The sequence below is a fragment of the Lemur catta genome, chromosome 11 (genome assembly GCF_020740605.2).
Source record: "Lemur catta isolate mLemCat1 chromosome 11, mLemCat1.pri, whole genome shotgun sequence".
NCBI classification, from domain to species: Eukaryota; Metazoa; Chordata; class Mammalia; order Primates; family Lemuridae; genus Lemur; species Lemur catta.
The window spans coordinates 82806479-82821058 of record NC_059138.1 but is presented as its reverse complement, the minus strand read 5'-3'; positions in this window follow the sequence as shown (position 1 = coordinate 82821058).

Genomic DNA, 14580 nt, shown 5'->3' with positions numbered 1-14580 from the left:
GCCCCCAGAATTTTTCTCATCCTCCATGGCTTCCGAGGGCTTGGACCCTTGCTCTCCAGATGAACCCGATGCGCCAGAAAACATTCCCACTCCATCAAGGACAGCATTGCGCGGAATCCACTTCCTGAGGCTTTCCTTCTCCACGGTGCCTTCTTAGTCACTGGGGAGGCCTCAAGTGTGTATCCATCAGCCCAGCCATTTCTTCTGCGACCTGGGCATCAAGTCTTCGTGTCAGTGCCCCATCAGTCGTTCCACATGGTACACATGGGCTGAGCGGCAACGCAGCTTGCCTGGCCTTTGCCTGCTGAGGACGACGCTTTTTCACTTGGCGTCTGCTCTCCGTTCTTCCTTTCTTGCCAGGAGATATGCGCTTGGCTTGTTCCTGGGGAAGTGCGGGCAGGGGCAGGCCTGGCAGGAGCCTTTGCCAGCCACTGTTTGCACTGAATGGGCGTGGTAGGAGGAGAAGGAGCGGGGGTTTTGTGTGTGCGTGCGCAGGGGGGTGGCGGCCCGGTGCCCCTTCGCCGAGGTTGCGGTGCTGAATGCCCTGCCTGGGTACCCCTTTTGTCTTTGGCCATGAATGCCCAGTCTTGCCCAGGCCTCCAGAAGGAGGCCCGCGCATGTGGGCCTAGGTAAGCTCTGCTTACCCCGAGTGCCCTTGGGGCCCTCTGGGGCCCTGGAAATAGTGCCTGCTCCCCAAGGTCGGTCTTGGAGCGGGCCAGTCCCACTTGGGCAACGCCCCCTCCAACCTTGCGCCCTGCTGGGCTGTGAGGTCTTAGCCAGGCACCCCTCTGGTGAAACTTGCTGTCCCTGGGACTGGCAAGGCTGCTGCGCCTTTCCGCCTTCCCTGAAGAGCAGTGGGGGCAGGCAGCAGCCCGTGGCGATTAAGACCGGGCCAGTACCTGGTGGGCCCGGGTCCCATGGAGGCGCAGGACACCTAAGTTGGTGAACTGTTACCTGGAGCCTTCCCTCGGGCCTCAGGAAAGTCCTTGTGCCCCACGGGCCCCATCCCCGCACACCAGAGTTCATCGCCGCCGCCGTCGGCAGCCACGCCTGTCCCTGGTGTGTCTCATGCCATCTCAGATCCCAGGAGGAGGGAATGCAGTGTTCGCCTCTCCCCCTGAGGCCGGCCCTCCACTGGGAGCTGGGATCCGAAGCAGAGCTCTGCTCAAAGGCGTCCTGAGAAGAGGACCGGGACGATGTGCCCCCCGGTCTTGGTCCTTGACCGTCCGGGCCTGGTTCCCTCGCAGCCTCCTTCTGCCCTGCCTGACACCCTAGGCAGCACCGTCTCGCCCTCCACCGCCGCCGCCTGTGGGCGCCCGCCTGCATCGCCGGATCGCGAGGCCAAAGCCGCCAGAGCCTGCTCACAGCCTGGCCGGCGGCGCGGGCCGACCTTACAACTGCGCATGCGCGGGTCGCCGTCACAATGACAGCGACCGTTGCCTAGAGGCGCGGCCCTATGGTGGGAGCCCTCTGCGGCCAGGCTAGAGGCGTCCTTGTCCGGCTCCGGCCTGTCCTCTCCGGGATCCTGCCAGGGATCGTCCGTGGTTCCAAGGAGAAGGAGGAGGAGGGCTCCGCGGGCTGGAGAAGGCTCCCTGGCAGCATCCGGGAAGCAGCAGCGGGATCCGTGGACCGATCGCCCATCGCCACCCTGACACCCTGCGGGCTGGCTGTGTACGTGAGTCTCCCCGAGAGTCCAAAGGCGTCACGCCTGTGACTGGGAACGCCGGACTACCCGTATGCCTGGGTGCCCCTCTGTACTCAGGGGTCCTTCTTCCCCGTCCCCGGAGCCTGGCGCTATCAGGACCTGCGTGACTGCCAGTGGCTTCTGAGAGAGAGACGGGGCGGGAGGCGGTTAGTTTACATGTATTGTGTCGGCAGGTGGGAGTACCTGGACTCTGGTCTTCCCCGTTTGCCTCGGGACTCCTTGAAGTTACCTTTCCTCGTGGAGAGCGCCGTGGAGCAGTTCCGCTCGGGCTAGGGGGCCGGGTGCCATTCATTTTCCGTGGGGTTCCTGCTGGGCAGTGGGAGGGTCTGGCTCCGTCGTGGTCAGGGTCGGGGGCCTGGGGCGCCACCTGAGACCGGCAAGTGTTGGAACGACCTCGCCCACAGGAGGTGAGCCAGCATTCCCATCCGAAGAGGACGACACCCAAGCTGACAACGACCACCACCTCACCTGGAACTCTGGATGCCAGGGACAGGTGTGCAGGGAAGGCCGGGAAGGAGACTCTACCACTGTTGGGCCTCATGCCCTGCCTACGCTCACGCCTGCCTTCTCTGGCTGAGGCCGGATGGCAGAGCAGCAGAGACTATGGTGGGAGAACAGCTGTCCCTGCACAAGGGGCCTTGCTGACTAGCTCAGCCATGCAAGGTGGCATTCCCGTGGCGCTTGGCAGCGCTTTCTCTTTCCTAGGTGCCGGCTTGTACAGTGACAGGATGCCCCCAGAATTTTTCTCATCCTCCATGGCTTCCGAGGGCTTGGACCCTTGCTCTCCAGATGAACCCGATGCGCCAGAAAACATTCCCACTCCATCAAGGACAGCATTGCGCGGAATCCACTTCCTGAGGCTTTCCTTCTCCACGGTGCCTTCTTAGTCACTGGGGAGGCCTCAAGTGTGTATCCATCAGCCCAGCCATTTCTTCTGCGACCTGGGCATCAAGTCTTCGTGTCAGTGCCCCATCAGTCGTTCCACATGGTACACATGGGCTGAGCGGCAACGCAGCTTGCCTGGCCTTTGCCTGCTGAGGACGACGCTTTTTCACTTGGCGTCTGCTCTCCGTTCTTCCTTTCTTGCCAGGAGATATGCGCTTGGCTTGTTCCTGGGGAAGTGCGGGCAGGGGCAGGCCTGGCAGGAGCCTTTGCCAGCCACTGTTTGCACTGAATGGGCGTGGTAGGAGGAGAAGGAGCGGGGGTTTTGTGTGTGCGTGCGCAGGGGGGTGGCGGCCCGGTGCCCCTTCGCCGAGGTTGCGGTGCTGAATGCCCTGCCTGGGTACCCCTTTTGTCTTTGGCCATGAATGCCCAGTCTTGCCCAGGCCTCCAGAAGGAGGCCCGCGCATGTGGGCCTAGGTAAGCTCTGCTTACCCCGAGTGCCCTTGGGGCCCTCTGGGGCCCTGGAAATAGTGCCTGCTCCCCAAGGTCGGTCTTGGAGCGGGCCAGTCCCACTTGGGCAACGCCCCCTCCAACCTTGCGCCCTGCTGGGCTGTGAGGTCTTAGCCAGGCACCCCTCTGGTGAAACTTGCTGTCCCTGGGACTGGCAAGGCTGCTGCGCCTTTCCGCCTTCCCTGAAGAGCAGTGGGGGCAGGCAGCAGCCCGTGGCGATTAAGACCGGGCCAGTACCTGGTGGGCCCGGGTCCCATGGAGGCGCAGGACACCTAAGTTGGTGAACTGTTACCTGGAGCCTTCCCTCGGGCCTCAGGAAAGTCCTTGTGCCCCACGGGCCCCATCCCCGCACACCAGAGTTCATCGCCGCCGCCGTCGGCAGCCACGCCTGTCCCTGGTGTGTCTCATGCCATCTCAGATCCCAGGAGGAGGGAATGCAGTGTTCGCCTCTCCCCCTGAGGCCGGCCCTCCACTGGGAGCTGGGATCCGAAGCAGAGCTCTGCTCAAAGGCGTCCTGAGAAGAGGACCGGGACGATGTGCCCCCCGGTCTTGGTCCTTGACCGTCCGGGCCTGGTTCCCTCGCAGCCTCCTTCTGCCCTGCCTGACACCCTAGGCAGCACCGTCTCGCCCTCCACCGCCGCCGCCTGTGGGCGCCCGCCTGCATCGCCGGATCGCGAGGCCAAAGCCGCCAGAGCCTGCTCACAGCCTGGCCGGCGGCGCGGGCCGACCTTACAACTGCGCATGCGCGGGTCGCCGTCACAATGACAGCGACCGTTGCCTAGAGGCGCGGCCCTATGGTGGGAGCCCTCTGCGGCCAGGCTAGAGGCGTCCTTGTCCGGCTCCGGCCTGTCCTCTCCGGGATCCTGCCAGGGATCGTCCGTGGTTCCAAGGAGAAGGAGGAGGAGGGCTCCGCGGGCTGGAGAAGGCTCCCTGGCAGCATCCGGGAAGCAGCAGCGGGATCCGTGGACCGATCGCCCATCGCCACCCTGACACCCTGCGGGCTGGCTGTGTACGTGAGTCTCCCCGAGAGTCCAAAGGCGTCACGCCTGTGACTGGGAACGCCGGACTACCCGTATGCCTGGGTGCCCCTCTGTACTCAGGGGTCCTTCTTCCCCGTCCCCGGAGCCTGGCGCTATCAGGACCTGCGTGACTGCCAGTGGCTTCTGAGAGAGAGACGGGGCGGGAGGCGGTTAGTTTACATGTATTGTGTCGGCAGGTGGGAGTACCTGGACTCTGGTCTTCCCCGTTTGCCTCGGGACTCCTTGAAGTTACCTTTCCTCGTGGAGAGCGCCGTGGAGCAGTTCCGCTCGGGCTAGGGGGCCGGGTGCCATTCATTTTCCGTGGGGTTCCTGCTGGGCAGTGGGAGGGTCTGGCTCCGTCGTGGTCAGGGTCGGGGGCCTGGGGCGCCACCTGAGACCGGCAAGTGTTGGAACGACCTCGCCCACAGGAGGTGAGCCAGCATTCCCATCCGAAGAGGACGACACCCAAGCTGACAACGACCACCACCTCACCTGGAACTCTGGATGCCAGGGACAGGTGTGCAGGGAAGGCCGGGAAGGAGACTCTACCACTGTTGGGCCTCATGCCCTGCCTACGCTCACGCCTGCCTTCTCTGGCTGAGGCCGGATGGCAGAGCAGCAGAGACTATGGTGGGAGAACAGCTGTCCCTGCACAAGGGGCCTTGCTGACTAGCTCAGCCATGCAAGGTGGCATTCCCGTGGCGCTTGGCAGCGCTTTCTCTTTCCTAGGTGCCGGCTTGTACAGTGACAGGATGCCCCCAGAATTTTTCTCATCCTCCATGGCTTCCGAGGGCTTGGACCCTTGCTCTCCAGATGAACCCGATGCGCCAGAAAACATTCCCACTCCATCAAGGACAGCATTGCGCGGAATCCACTTCCTGAGGCTTTCCTTCTCCACGGTGCCTTCTTAGTCACTGGGGAGGCCTCAAGTGTGTATCCATCAGCCCAGCCATTTCTTCTGCGACCTGGGCATCAAGTCTTCGTGTCAGTGCCCCATCAGTCGTTCCACATGGTACACATGGGCTGAGCGGCAACGCAGCTTGCCTGGCCTTTGCCTGCTGAGGACGACGCTTTTTCACTTGGCGTCTGCTCTCCGTTCTTCCTTTCTTGCCAGGAGATATGCGCTTGGCTTGTTCCTGGGGAAGTGCGGGCAGGGGCAGGCCTGGCAGGAGCCTTTGCCAGCCACTGTTTGCACTGAATGGGCGTGGTAGGAGGAGAAGGAGCGGGGGTTTTGTGTGTGCGTGCGCAGGGGGGTGGCGGCCCGGTGCCCCTTCGCCGAGGTTGCGGTGCTGAATGCCCTGCCTGGGTACCCCTTTTGTCTTTGGCCATGAATGCCCAGTCTTGCCCAGGCCTCCAGAAGGAGGCCCGCGCATGTGGGCCTAGGTAAGCTCTGCTTACCCCGAGTGCCCTTGGGGCCCTCTGGGGCCCTGGAAATAGTGCCTGCTCCCCAAGGTCGGTCTTGGAGCGGGCCAGTCCCACTTGGGCAACGCCCCCTCCAACCTTGCGCCCTGCTGGGCTGTGAGGTCTTAGCCAGGCACCCCTCTGGTGAAACTTGCTGTCCCTGGGACTGGCAAGGCTGCTGCGCCTTTCCGCCTTCCCTGAAGAGCAGTGGGGGCAGGCAGCAGCCCGTGGCGATTAAGACCGGGCCAGTACCTGGTGGGCCCGGGTCCCATGGAGGCGCAGGACACCTAAGTTGGTGAACTGTTACCTGGAGCCTTCCCTCGGGCCTCAGGAAAGTCCTTGTGCCCCACGGGCCCCATCCCCGCACACCAGAGTTCATCGCCGCCGCCGTCGGCAGCCACGCCTGTCCCTGGTGTGTCTCATGCCATCTCAGATCCCAGGAGGAGGGAATGCAGTGTTCGCCTCTCCCCCTGAGGCCGGCCCTCCACTGGGAGCTGGGATCCGAAGCAGAGCTCTGCTCAAAGGCGTCCTGAGAAGAGGACCGGGACGATGTGCCCCCCGGTCTTGGTCCTTGACCGTCCGGGCCTGGTTCCCTCGCAGCCTCCTTCTGCCCTGCCTGACACCCTAGGCAGCACCGTCTCGCCCTCCACCGCCGCCGCCTGTGGGCGCCCGCCTGCATCGCCGGATCGCGAGGCCAAAGCCGCCAGAGCCTGCTCACAGCCTGGCCGGCGGCGCGGGCCGACCTTACAACTGCGCATGCGCGGGTCGCCGTCACAATGACAGCGACCGTTGCCTAGAGGCGCGGCCCTATGGTGGGAGCCCTCTGCGGCCAGGCTAGAGGCGTCCTTGTCCGGCTCCGGCCTGTCCTCTCCGGGATCCTGCCAGGGATCGTCCGTGGTTCCAAGGAGAAGGAGGAGGAGGGCTCCGCGGGCTGGAGAAGGCTCCCTGGCAGCATCCGGGAAGCAGCAGCGGGATCCGTGGACCGATCGCCCATCGCCACCCTGACACCCTGCGGGCTGGCTGTGTACGTGAGTCTCCCCGAGAGTCCAAAGGCGTCACGCCTGTGACTGGGAACGCCGGACTACCCGTATGCCTGGGTGCCCCTCTGTACTCAGGGGTCCTTCTTCCCCGTCCCCGGAGCCTGGCGCTATCAGGACCTGCGTGACTGCCAGTGGCTTCTGAGAGAGAGACGGGGCGGGAGGCGGTTAGTTTACATGTATTGTGTCGGCAGGTGGGAGTACCTGGACTCTGGTCTTCCCCGTTTGCCTCGGGACTCCTTGAAGTTACCTTTCCTCGTGGAGAGCGCCGTGGAGCAGTTCCGCTCGGGCTAGGGGGCCGGGTGCCATTCATTTTCCGTGGGGTTCCTGCTGGGCAGTGGGAGGGTCTGGCTCCGTCGTGGTCAGGGTCGGGGGCCTGGGGCGCCACCTGAGACCGGCAAGTGTTGGAACGACCTCGCCCACAGGAGGTGAGCCAGCATTCCCATCCGAAGAGGACGACACCCAAGCTGACAACGACCACCACCTCACCTGGAACTCTGGATGCCAGGGACAGGTGTGCAGGGAAGGCCGGGAAGGAGACTCTACCACTGTTGGGCCTCATGCCCTGCCTACGCTCACGCCTGCCTTCTCTGGCTGAGGCCGGATGGCAGAGCAGCAGAGACTATGGTGGGAGAACAGCTGTCCCTGCACAAGGGGCCTTGCTGACTAGCTCAGCCATGCAAGGTGGCATTCCCGTGGCGCTTGGCAGCGCTTTCTCTTTCCTAGGTGCCGGCTTGTACAGTGACAGGATGCCCCCAGAATTTTTCTCATCCTCCATGGCTTCCGAGGGCTTGGACCCTTGCTCTCCAGATGAACCCGATGCGCCAGAAAACATTCCCACTCCATCAAGGACAGCATTGCGCGGAATCCACTTCCTGAGGCTTTCCTTCTCCACGGTGCCTTCTTAGTCACTGGGGAGGCCTCAAGTGTGTATCCATCAGCCCAGCCATTTCTTCTGCGACCTGGGCATCAAGTCTTCGTGTCAGTGCCCCATCAGTCGTTCCACATGGTACACATGGGCTGAGCGGCAACGCAGCTTGCCTGGCCTTTGCCTGCTGAGGACGACGCTTTTTCACTTGGCGTCTGCTCTCCGTTCTTCCTTTCTTGCCAGGAGATATGCGCTTGGCTTGTTCCTGGGGAAGTGCGGGCAGGGGCAGGCCTGGCAGGAGCCTTTGCCAGCCACTGTTTGCACTGAATGGGCGTGGTAGGAGGAGAAGGAGCGGGGGTTTTGTGTGTGCGTGCGCAGGGGGGTGGCGGCCCGGTGCCCCTTCGCCGAGGTTGCGGTGCTGAATGCCCTGCCTGGGTACCCCTTTTGTCTTTGGCCATGAATGCCCAGTCTTGCCCAGGCCTCCAGAAGGAGGCCCGCGCATGTGGGCCTAGGTAAGCTCTGCTTACCCCGAGTGCCCTTGGGGCCCTCTGGGGCCCTGGAAATAGTGCCTGCTCCCCAAGGTCGGTCTTGGAGCGGGCCAGTCCCACTTGGGCAACGCCCCCTCCAACCTTGCGCCCTGCTGGGCTGTGAGGTCTTAGCCAGGCACCCCTCTGGTGAAACTTGCTGTCCCTGGGACTGGCAAGGCTGCTGCGCCTTTCCGCCTTCCCTGAAGAGCAGTGGGGGCAGGCAGCAGCCCGTGGCGATTAAGACCGGGCCAGTACCTGGTGGGCCCGGGTCCCATGGAGGCGCAGGACACCTAAGTTGGTGAACTGTTACCTGGAGCCTTCCCTCGGGCCTCAGGAAAGTCCTTGTGCCCCACGGGCCCCATCCCCGCACACCAGAGTTCATCGCCGCCGCCGTCGGCAGCCACGCCTGTCCCTGGTGTGTCTCATGCCATCTCAGATCCCAGGAGGAGGGAATGCAGTGTTCGCCTCTCCCCCTGAGGCCGGCCCTCCACTGGGAGCTGGGATCCGAAGCAGAGCTCTGCTCAAAGGCGTCCTGAGAAGAGGACCGGGACGATGTGCCCCCCGGTCTTGGTCCTTGACCGTCCGGGCCTGGTTCCCTCGCAGCCTCCTTCTGCCCTGCCTGACACCCTAGGCAGCACCGTCTCGCCCTCCACCGCCGCCGCCTGTGGGCGCCCGCCTGCATCGCCGGATCGCGAGGCCAAAGCCGCCAGAGCCTGCTCACAGCCTGGCCGGCGGCGCGGGCCGACCTTACAACTGCGCATGCGCGGGTCGCCGTCACAATGACAGCGACCGTTGCCTAGAGGCGCGTCCCTATGGTGGGAGCCCTCTGCGGCCAGGCTAGAGGCGTCCTTGTCCGGCTCCGGCCTGTCCTCTCCGGGATCCTGCCAGGGATCGTCCGTGGTTCCAAGGAGAAGGAGGAGGAGGGCTCCGCGGGCTGGAGAAGGCTCCGTGGCAGCATCCGGGAAGCAGCAGCGGGATCCGTGGACCGATCGCCCATCGCCACCCTGACACCCTGCGGGCTGGCTGTGTACGTGAGTCTCCCCGAGAGTCCAAAGGCGTCACGCCTGTGACTGGGAACGCCGGACTACCCGTATGCCTGGGTGCCCCTCTGTACTCAGGGGTCCTTCTTCCCCGTCCCCGGAGCCTGGCGCTATCAGGACCTGCGTGACTGCCAGTGGCTTCTGAGAGAGAGACGGGGCGGGAGGCGGTTAGTTTACATGTATTGTGTCGGCAGGTGGGAGTACCTGGACTCTGGTCTTCCCCGTTTGCCTCGGGACTCCTTGAAGTTACCTTTCCTCGTGGAGAGCGCCGTGGAGCAGTTCCGCTCGGGCTAGGGGGCCGGGTGCCATTCATTTTCCGTGGGGTTCCTGCTGGGCAGTGGGAGGGTCTGGCTCCGTCGTGGTCAGGGTCGGGGGCCTGGGGCGCCACCTGAGACCGGCAAGTGTTGGAACGACCTCGCCCACAGGAGGTGAGCCAGCATTCCCATCCGAAGAGGACGACACCCAAGCTGACAACGACCACCACCTCACCTGGAACTCTGGATGCCAGGGACAGGTGTGCAGGGAAGGCCGGGAAGGAGACTCTACCACTGTTGGGCCTCATGCCCTGCCTACGCTCACGCCTGCCTTCTCTGGCTGAGGCCGGATGGCAGAGCAGCAGAGACTATGGTGGGAGAACAGCTGTCCCTGCACAAGGGGCCTTGCTGACTAGCTCAGCCATGCAAGGTGGCATTCCCGTGGCGCTTGGCAGCGCTTTCTCTTTCCTAGGTGCCGGCTTGTACAGTGACAGGATGCCCCCAGAATTTTTCTCATCCTCCATGGCTTCCGAGGGCTTGGACCCTTGCTCTCCAGATGAACCCGATGCGCCAGAAAACATTCCCACTCCATCAAGGACAGCATTGCGCGGAATCCACTTCCTGAGGCTTTCCTTCTCCACGGTGCCTTCTTAGTCACTGGGGAGGCCTCAAGTGTGTATCCATCAGCCCAGCCATTTCTTCTGCGACCTGGGCATCAAGTCTTCGTGTCAGTGCCCCATCAGTCGTTCCACATGGTACACATGGGCTGAGCGGCAACGCAGCTTGCCTGGCCTTTGCCTGCTGAGGACGACGCTTTTTCACTTGGCGTCTGCTCTCCGTTCTTCCTTTCTTGCCAGGAGATATGCGCTTGGCTTGTTCCTGGGGAAGTGCGGGCAGGGGCAGGCCTGGCAGGAGCCTTTGCCAGCCACTGTTTGCACTGAATGGGCGTGGTAGGAGGAGAAGGAGCGGGGGTTTTGTGTGTGCGTGCGCAGGGGGGTGGCGGCCCGGTGCCCCTTCGCCGAGGTTGCGGTGCTGAATGCCCTGCCTGGGTACCCCTTTTGTCTTTGGCCATGAATGCCCAGTCTTGCCCAGGCCTCCAGAAGGAGGCCCGCGCATGTGGGCCTAGGTAAGCTCTGCTTACCCCGAGTGCCCTTGGGGCCCTCTGGGGCCCTGGAAATAGTGCCTGCTCCCCAAGGTCGGTCTTGGAGCGGGCCAGTCCCACTTGGGCAACGCCCCCTCCAACCTTGCGCCCTGCTGGGCTGTGAGGTCTTAGCCAGGCACCCCTCTGGTGAAACTTGCTGTCCCTGGGACTGGCAAGGCTGCTGCGCCTTTCCGCCTTCCCTGAAGAGCAGTGGGGGCAGGCAGCAGCCCGTGGCGATTAAGACCGGGCCAGTACCTGGTGGGCCCGGGTCCCATGGAGGCGCAGGACACCTAAGTTGGTGAACTGTTACCTGGAGCCTTCCCTCGGGCCTCAGGAAAGTCCTTGTGCCCCACGGGCCCCATCCCCGCACACCAGAGTTCATCGCCGCCGCCGTCGGCAGCCACGCCTGTCCCTGGTGTGTCTCATGCCATCTCAGATCCCAGGAGGAGGGAATGCAGTGTTCGCCTCTCCCCCTGAGGCCGGCCCTCCACTGGGAGCTGGGATCCGAAGCAGAGCTCTGCTCAAAGGCGTCCTGAGAAGAGGACCGGGACGATGTGGCCCCCCGGTCTTGGTCCTTGACCGTCCGGGCCTGGTTCCCTCGCAGCCTCCTTCTGCCCCTGCCTGACACCCTAGGCAGCACCGTCTCGCCCTCCACCGCCGCCCGCCCTGTGGGCGCCCCGCCTGCATCGCCGGATCGCGAGGCCAAAGCCGCCAGAGCCTGCTCACAGCCTGGCCGGCGGCGCGGGCCGACCTTACAACTGCGCATGCGCGGGTCGCCGTCACAATGACAGCGACCGTTGCCTAGAGGCGCGGCCCTATGGTGGGAGCCCTCTGCGGCCAGGCTAGAGGCGTCCTTGTCCGGCTCCGGCCTGTCCTCTCCGGGATCCTGCCAGGGATCGTCCGTGGTTCCAAGGAGAAGGAGGAGGAGGGCTCCGCGGGCTGGAGAAGGCTCCCTGGCAGCATCCGGGAAGCAGCAGCGGGATCCGTGGACCGATCGCCCATCGCCACCCCTGACACCCTGCGGGCTGGCTGTGTACCGTGAGTCTCCCCGAGAGTCCAAAGGCGTCACGCCTGTGACTGCGAACGCCGGACTACCCGTATGCCTGGGTGCCCCTCTGTACTCAGGGGTCCTTCTTCCCCGTCCCCGGAGCCTGGCGCTATCAGGACCTGCGTGACTGCCAGTGGCTTCTGAGAGAGAGACGGGGCGGGAGGCGGTTAGTTTACATGTATTGTGTCGGCAGGTGGGAGTACCTGGACTCTGGTCTTCCCCGTTTGCCTCGGGACTCCTTGAAGTTACCCTTTCCTCGTGGAGAGCGCCGTGGAGCAGTTCCGCTCGCGGCTAGGGGGCCGGGTGCCATTCATTTTCCGTGGGGTTCCTGCTGGGCAGTGGGAGGGTCTGGCTCCGTCGTGGTCAGGGTCGGGGGCCTGGGGCGCCACCTGAGACCGGCAAGTGTTGGAACGACCTCGCCCACAGGAGGTGAGCCAGCATTCCCATCCGAAGAGGACGACACCCAAGCTGACAACGACCACCACCTCACCTGGAACTCTGGATGCCAGGGACAGGTGTGCAGGGAAGGCCGGGGAAGGAGACTCTACCACTGTTGGGCCTCATGCCCTGCCTACGCTCACGCCTGCCTTCTCTGGCTGAGGCCGATGGCAGAGCAGCAGAGACTATGGTGGGAGAACAGCTGTCCCTGCACAAGGGGCCTTGCTGACTAGCTCAGCCATGCAAGGTGGCATTCCCGTGGCGCTTGGCAGCGCTTTCTCTTTCCTAGGTGCCGGCTTGTACAGTGACAGGATGCCCCCAGAATTTTTCTCATCCTCCATGGCTTCCGAGGGCTTGGACCCCTTGCTCTCCAGATTGAACCCGATGCGCCAGAAAACATTCCCACTCCATCAAGGACAGCATTGCGCGGAATCCACTTCCTGAGGCTTTCCTTCTCCACGGTGCCTTCTTAGTCACTGGGGAGGCCTCAAGTGTGTATCCATCAGCCCAGCCATTTCTTCTGCGACCTGGGCATCAAGTCTTCGTGTCAGTGCCCCATCAGTCGTTCCACATGGTACACATGGGCTGAGCGGCAACGCAGCTTGCCTGGCCTTTGCCTGCTGAGGACGACGCTTTTTCACTTGGCGTCTGCTCTCCGTTCTTCCTTTCTTGCCAGGAGATATGCGCTTGGCTTGTTCCTGGGGAAGTGCGGGCAGGGGGCAGGCCTGGCAGGAGCCTTTGCCAGCCACTGTTTGCACTGAATGGGCGTGGTAGGAGGAGAAGGAGCGGGGGTTTTGTGTGTGCGTGCGCAGGGGGGTGGCGCCCGGTGCCCCTTCGCCGAGGTTGCGGTGCTGAATGCCCTGCCTGGGTACCCCTTTTGTCTTTGGCCATGAATGCCCAGTCTTGCCCAGGCCTCCAGAAGGAGGCCCGCGCATGTGGGGCCTAGGTAAGCTCTGCTTACCCCGACGTGCCCTTGGGGCCCTCTGGGGCCCTGGAAATAGTGCCTGCTCCCCAAGGTCGGTCTTGGAGCGGGCCAGTTCCCACTTGGGCAACGCCCCCTCCAACCTTGCGCCCTGCTGGGCTGTGAGGTCTTAGCCAGGCACCCCTCTGGTGAAACTTGCTGTCCCTGGGACTGGCAAGGCTGCTGCGCCTTTCCCGCCTTCCCTGAAGAGCAGTGGGGGCAGGCAGCAGCCCGTGGCGATTAAGACCGGGCCAGTACCTGGTGGGCCCGGGTCCCATGGAGGCGCAGGACACCTAAGTTGGTGAACTGTTACCTGGAGCCTTCCCTCGGGCCTCAGGAAAGTCCTTGTGCCCCACGGGGCCCCATCCCCGCACACCAGAGTTCATCGCCGCCGGCCGTCGGCAGCCACGCCTGTCCCTGGTGTGTCTCATGCCATCTCAGATCCCAGGAGGAGGGAATGCAGTGTTCGCCTCTCCCCCTGAGGCCCGGCCCTCCACTGGGGAGCTGGGATCCGAAGCAGAGCTCTGCTCAAAGGCGTCCTGAGAAGAGGACCGGGGACGATGTGCCCCCCGGTCTTGGTCCTTGACCGTCCGGGCCTGGTTCCCTCGCAGCCTCCTTCTGCCCTGCCTGACACCCCTAGGCAGCACCGTCTCGCCCTCCACCCGCCGCCGCCTGTGGGCGCCCGCCTGCATCGCCGGATCGCGAGGCCAAAGCCGCCAGAGCCTGCTCACAGCCTGGCCGCGGCGCGGGGCCGACCTTACAACTGCGCATGCGCGGGGTCGCCGTCACAATGACAGCGGACCGTTGCCTAGAGGCGCGGGCCCTATGGTGGGAGCCCCTCTGCGGCCAGGCTAGAGGCGTCCTTGTCCGGCTCCGGCTGTCCTCCTCCGGGATCCTGCCAGGGATCGTCCGTGGTTCCAAGGAGAAGGAGGAGGAGGGCTCCGCGGGCTGGAGAAGGCTCCCTGGCAGCATCCGGGAAGCAGCAGCGGGATCCGTGGACCGATCGCCCATCGCCACCCCTGACACCCTGCGGGCTGTGGCTGTGTACGTGAGTCTCCCCGAGAGTCCAAAGGCCGTCACGCCTGTGACTGGGAACGCCGGACTACCCGTATGCCTGGGTGCCCCCTCTGTACTCAGGGGTCCTTCTTCCCCGTCCCCGGAGCCTGGCGCTATCAGGACCTGCGTGACTGCCAGTGGCTTCTGAGAGAGAGACGGGGGCGGGAGGCGGTTAGTTTACATGTATTGTGTCGGCAGGTGGGAGTACCTGGACTCTGGTCTTCCCCGTTTGCCTCGGGACTCCTTGAAGTTACCTTTCCTCGTGGAGAGCGCCGTGGAGCAGTTCCGCTCGGGCTAGGGGGCCGGGTGCCATTCATTTTCCGTGGGGTTCCTGCTGGGGAGTGGGATAGTCTGGCTCCATCGTGGTCAGGGTCGGTGGTCTGGGGCGCCACCTGAGACCGGCAAGTGTTGGAACGACCTCGCCCACAGGAGGTGAGCCAGCTTTCCCATCCGAAGAGGACGACACCCAAGCTGACAACGACCACCACCTCACCTGGAACTCTGGATGCCAGGGACAGGTGTGCAGGGAAGGCCGGGAAGGAGACTCTACCACTGTTGGGCCTCATGCCCTGCCTACGCTCACGCCTGCCTTCTCTGGCTGAGGGCCGGATGGCAGAGCAGCAGAGGACTATGGTGGGAGAACAGCTGTCCCTGCACAAGGGGCCCTTGCTGACTAGCTCAGCCATGCAAGGT